The sequence below is a fragment of the Hyla sarda genome, chromosome 4, assembly GCF_029499605.1.
Source record: "Hyla sarda isolate aHylSar1 chromosome 4, aHylSar1.hap1, whole genome shotgun sequence".
Lineage (NCBI taxonomy): Eukaryota > Metazoa > Chordata > Amphibia > Anura > Hylidae > Hyla > Hyla sarda.
In genome coordinates this window covers 312,249,791-312,256,195 of record NC_079192.1, presented here as the reverse complement: position 1 = coordinate 312,256,195, position 6,405 = coordinate 312,249,791, and the positions used below count along the sequence as shown (strand labels likewise).

Genomic DNA, 6,405 nt, shown 5'->3' with positions numbered 1-6,405 from the left:
AGCGCTGAGCCAGGGAGTGAAGCTCCCTGCTCCTGGGTATATCTAACTGGGTATATCTAACAAAAAGAGAGGGTCTCAACACTGAGACCACAACCAATCTAAGCTTTTGAAATGTCTGTCAGACATAAAAAGTTTATTTAAATGCCAGTAATGATGTAAGACATACACTTGTAAATTATTGTTGCATATGATGTATACTCTTGTTTAATTATGGCAGGACCTATATTGTCCAATAGGGTGACCCACTTAGGGTGACCATTTCATTCTATCTTTAATCTAATTTTTCTGGGCTGATTTCCTAGGCTATATTTGATTTGGCTGTACTCAAATATATGGAATACAGAGTGCAACAATTGCACAGAATCTGCATATGGCGGCATTTGGGCAGCAAAAAAGGTAAGTATAGCAATTTTTTTTTATTATTTTGGAGCAGTGTGACTATAATTAGATGTAATCCCTGGAATTCCACTTTAACCACATTCCAGCATCACCTCTTGTAATATAAATGTTTTTGTTCTTACGCAATAATTACTATATATTATTTTTAATGCAGGAAAAGTTAAATAAAAGTTACATTTACATAAGTATAACGTACAGAATATATTTAAGTTAATTGTCACAAAGGAAGAGTTTTTATCCAAAATGAAGGATTTAGAAGAATCCATATTTAATTTTACACTGCAAAGCAAGGAACATCTACCCTGGAACATTGGGGGGGGGGGGGGGGGGCAATGAAAATGGATACTGTATACCATTAACATTACCCATCTGTTTAATGGAATGAGGGACAAATAAATCCAGTAGCCTGTCAAGCAAGAAGGAGTTAAACTATACTCAAAGGAATAGGGCTTGAGTGAAACCACCTTTATATGTACTAAAAAGATGTCTGCATTCTGCCATAGAAAAAGATATTTGTGAAAACTAGGCTCCTGCATCCTTGATGACAAGGCAAGACGAAATGTCCCCAATCAAGACAACATCAAGATGGTAGAAGGTGTTACGGGAGGGACGTGACACAGCAGGTTAGAATGTAGACAGTGTTTCTGATGTTGCTGGTTGAGAATTCCGTGGTAGAGTTTCAACTTAATTTAATTTGAGATCTGCTGGCCTTGTAAAGTCTGCTCGTGTTCCTTCCTTCCAATGAATCTTAATCATGTTTAATATCAATTTGGTGACCTTTGTCTGCAGAAAAGAAAAGCCAAGATAAGTTGAAAAATGGAGAATTAAATTAGTTAACTGCACATTTCAATTTTTTATAATGAATGTCATGGAACTGTGCCTGTATTATACGAAATTCTACTTAACCTACAAGTATATAGTTTCTAATGATCATTTCATGATTGCAAGACATTTTGTTTTTATCTGTGCACATTTTCTTAAGAATATTATTGTATTTGGAGAAATGTCCTCATAGCTGACAACTTTTTGGGAATCTAGCCATTTGTTGTTCTTGTTTCTTTTTTCCTTTTTATATAAACATATGTTTCTAAATACTTGGTTGCCTTTTGCATTCTAAACTCTGTTGTTTATGACAGACATGGGTAGATTTATGAACACTGGGGCATTGTACAAGGTCAGTACTTCCAGTAATAAGGTTTTTAAGAAGGATTTGTATTGTGCTGGTAACCTGATCCCCATATTTCTAATAAAGGGGTTATCCCAAGATTAAAAGTTATCACCTGTCCACCAGATAGGAGATAGCTAGCTGATTGGTTTGGGTCTGACCACTGGGACCCCTACCGATCACAAGAATGGAGGTCTCATGTCTCATGTTTGAATGGAGCTGCATCATATATGATCAACCACAACTACATTTTCATATAGGATGTCCTACTGAATAAAGCACTCAGCTATCTTTGGCAGTCCTATAAAAAATGAAGGAGAGAAGGTTAGGCATATGCACTGTCCCTCCATTCAAAAAGGGGAAAAGGGACCACCATGTTCGTGGTTAGTGGGGTACCCCTCCCCCCTCCCAAAGATCAGCTAACAATCGCCTATCTTGAGGATAGGTAACAACTTTTAATCTTGGGTAAATCCTTTAATAAATCTGTTTACTATGACAATAGCTATGCAGAAAATATGGGTTTTTTCAGGAAGAATTAAAAAAATAATAATACATGCGCAATCTATAGACTGCATGGGGCAATGCCAATATTTCACCCCCTTAGAAGCTGATGTTGGAAAACATGCACATGTCTAATCTGTTCAATGTCTACCTATGATTAACACTTGAATATTAACTAGGAATTTAATAATTACCACATATTCAAGATATACTATGTATAGACAAATGGTTGCCTTAACCCTATCAATGTAGATAAGTATAATGTATTGACAACATTCTGTACTCAGATGGACATTTATAATATTCATTTCTATGAGATTTAAGTGATACAACATGTACTCTATTTTTTACCTCAATAATCTGTATGTACAGTATGTGCAAACAAATGTTATGTGAGTTGATAGGGATATCATTAATTTAATAAACTGACTATTCAAAAACATCAGGTACAGCCCTTTAGACTCAAGTAATTGATCATGAGTCACACAAAACTTGGTAATACATGTTCTTTAAATGCTATCACATTCAACAAAACAAGACTGTCTGTAAAATATAATATTACAAGCTGTTTGAAAGTCCATACTTTACATTGATTTTAAAAATCCCAAAAACCTAAAACCCATCTGTGCTTAAATGGGGGATTGTCAAGTTGTTTCAAATACAGTATAAAATAAAATAATTAATAATAAATCTATGATACATTAATAAAATAATTATACCATCTTTTAGCAGAAGGGAAGACTTTCTTGTTTACATGTGTTTTTAATTTTCATTTGTCTCTGTTGTTTTTCCACATGTAGTCTTTTTTTAGATTTGGAAGCCAATACTGTAAGAAGATCAAGGAAACATAAGTAGAATTCTTCATATCCCCCTTTTGAGTTCGTCAACTTCAAAAACAGAATAAAAAAAATTGCACCAAAAGGAGACATGTGAACTCACATATAAATAATAAATAAATAAATAAATAAATAAATAAATAGAATGAAAAATAAAACTGGCATCATTTAAAATGTTAATGTATTAAGATAAATCTGTTACATTATAAAGTAAAAGAAAAATCCTGAGAAAATATAATATCTCTTAGGTTGGACTCACACATCATAAGATTACATTTAAATACAGCCATTAAATAGGAATGAAAAACTGCTGTATTTTTAATGTAATAATGTACTCTATGAAAGTCAATGAACTAGTGCCCATCAGTGATGGCCACTATTCCATTGACTTTCAGCACTTTATTACAAATTAAAACAAAATGAAAATCTTCATAGAGGTCAATTATAATTAATAATGGAACCATTACCCTAAGTAATAAATTACTTTTTAACTATTTAATTTTGTTATTTAACTTTAGAAAGGAGGCAGGCAATAGGGAATGTACAGAAAGGCAGAGGAAAACCAGATGCCTGTCAGTGCTTTGATCAGTATTTTGTGCAGACAGTCAGGCTGCCTCCTAGCACCTCTTTAACTACAACTTGCCGGTAGGAAAATCAGCTTTTTAACTTTGCAATTAAACTTCTCTTTAAACATCTCTCATCTTAGTGCTTGGTCTGTACCAAATTTTGTCAAGATGCTAAATCATATCCAAGCCCTAATAATGCCCTTACTGTAGAAAAAAAAAAAAAAAAAAAAACAACAACAATACAAAAATTATTAAAATGAAAACAAAAAAAAATTTTTATAACATGCTTATTTTTTTAATTTTTTTTATACAGCATTTTCCTTTAAATATTTGTTTTGTATTCTGCCTGATCAGGCTGGCTTATAAAATATATATATAAAAAGGGGTATTCCAGGAAAAAAACTTTTTTTTTATACATCAACTGGCTCCAGAAAGTTAAACAGATTTGTTAATGACTTTTATTAAAACATCTTAATCCTTATAATAATTATGGGCTGATGAAGTTGAGTTGGCAACAGTGCTCTCTGCTGACATCTCTGCTTGTCTAGGGAACTGCACAGAGTAGAAGAGGCTTGCTATGAGGATTTGCTTCTGCTATGGACAGTTCCTGAGACAGGTGTCATCAGAGAGCACTTAGAAAAGAACAACTCAACTTCAGCAGCTCATAAGTACTGAAAGGATTAAGATCTGTACTAGATCTAGTCACTGCAAATAATTATTGTTCCTGTAAGGAGGTGTCACGCAGAGCAAACAACTACATTTTCATGTTTATTTTTTCTGAGCAGTTCTGAAATAAACACAGTGATCAGCATTTATCATTGTGTTTTCCCTTTTTTTGTCTATATTTGGTGCTATTTTGGCACAAATGTATTTTTTTAGCCTTTTTTGCACCTTTTGCTTTACACATTTCTGCTGATTTTGAGTTGTAATCCAATGATTTTGGTGATACGCATGATATGGAAGGGTTTTATGAACGGCACCTTATTGCAAAAGGTGCAAAAAAAAGGCGCAAAGCCACCAAAAAGTCTCTAAACTACACTAGCCCAGACTTAGCTTAGCTTTTTGGTATACGTGAAGAGTGAAATTCTAGAAAATGTGACCTGCACAAAATTTATCAAATGCTCTGTGACCATTTAATAAGTTTGGTGCTCCTACACCTTACCAGCACACAAATTTATTTTTCACTTACACATACAATGATAAATGCCCCCTAGTATGTAGAGGATATAAAGGTAACAATTGGAGCACAAGGCAGTAATTACACATAGGGGGCATTTATCATTGTAGTGTAAGTGAAGCATTTTTTACACCTTTTTGTGTGTGTTGATAATGTGTAGGAGCACCAGATTTATGAAATGGTCATAGAACATTTGATAAATTCTGTGCAGGTCACATTTTCAAAAATTTCACACTTCACATATACCAAAAAGCTAAGCTAAGTCTGGGCTGCTGTAATTTAGAGACTTTTTGGTGGCTTTGCGCCTTTTAGCAATAAGGTGCAGTTCATAAAACTCTTCCATATCATGCATATTGCCAAAATCATTGGATTACAACTCAAAATCAGCAGCAATGTGTAACCCAAAAGGCACAAATGGTGCAAAAAAAGGACACTTGCGCTACAATAGCACCAAATATAGATGAAAAAAAAGGGTAAACACAATGATAAATGCCAACCATAATGTTTTTGTGGCAATTTTAATTGCAGTTTTTAATGTAATTTTTAAGCCACTAATGGATTACAGATGGGTGGATAATATAAAGTAAGGGCTAATAATTCTAAATGTGTTCAAAATGTGTGTAATTCCATTCTAAATACCATCTTACTATACAAAAAAGAATCAATCTATGCCTAAATATAGTAAATCATCATTAGATATGGTTGAAAGCGAAATTAGAGGAAAATAGGTACAGCGGCATAAATAGAGGCTCATAGGACCCCTCTATAGCAAGGTCTGCAACTACAGATGTAGCATCCACCTTCTCTCGCTACCTGGCCCATCACCAGGTGTGAGAGATAAGTGTAAAAGCACCCAGTACTGTATGCATTGACGTCATTCACTACATTCATACATTCACTGTTGAATGTCAATTCAGCAGTGATGCATACAGTAGTGTGTGCATTGCAGCTCAATTGAAAAAAGCAGGTAGTTGGGGGATAAATCGGAGTACTTGCTCTTGCATATATGTTCCATAGAGACACAGAGTAGCATGACTCTAACAATGTTACTGCTACTATACTATGAATAACTAGATATACTTATTTTTGTACATTCCAGTTTGGCTCCTAGGCGGAGATTTAGGTGACCATGGCTGTATGCAGGTGCTGTACATATTGGGGAAGATTTATCAAAACCTGTCTAGATGTAAAGTGTCCGAGTTACACATAGCAACCAATCAGATAGCTTCTTTCATTTCTGAAAAGGCCTCTGAAAAATGAAAGAAGCGATCTGATTGGTTGCTATGGGCAACTCAGCCACTTTTCCTTTGGACAGGTTATAAATCTCCCCCATTGTGAACTGAAGGGTTATGAATTCACCCCTACTTTATCATCCCTAAAATATTTGCCTGTAAAAATGTACTATATAACATGTTGGACCATTAAAACATAACCCATCTGCTGAAATGAGATAATCTTGATAATTAAAACCTATAAGTACATGTTCTGTCTATTAGCGTGCGTCATCTAAATATAAGCACATGAAAGAACTTATATGCTCTATAACTATGTGCATATCTGTAAGTACAAATGTAATTAAAGAGTCTAGTATGAAGCGTACATTGCACTGCCCTCTTTATGCAACCTTAATTGTTTCATCATCATTTCATTAAAATAAATGACTTTATTAGCGAGTCTGACTTTGATGTGACCTAGCCTTTGATCTTTCCTTTCACTGTACTACAATTGCTTCATTGGCTGTCAGGAAGATGAGACATGGTA

At 34.3% G+C, this 6,405-nt stretch overlaps 1 long non-coding RNA gene across 2 annotated transcripts; it reads right to left on the bottom strand.

The window, feature by feature from the left end:
- Positions 1-470: 470 nt before the first annotated feature.
- Positions 471-5,844, bottom strand: LOC130367038 (uncharacterized). Of its 2 annotated transcripts, none has more exons than XR_008892048.1 (3): positions 5,737-5,835; positions 2,785-2,952; positions 471-1,182 (listed from the first exon to the last, which is right to left on the bottom strand). It is a non-coding gene; the product is annotated as an uncharacterized LOC130367038 (long non-coding RNA). The 2 variants fall into 2 exon arrangements; XR_008892047.1 differs by having other exon boundaries at positions 473-1,182; positions 2,785-2,891; positions 5,737-5,844.
- Between the last annotated feature and the right edge of the window lie 561 nt (positions 5,845-6,405).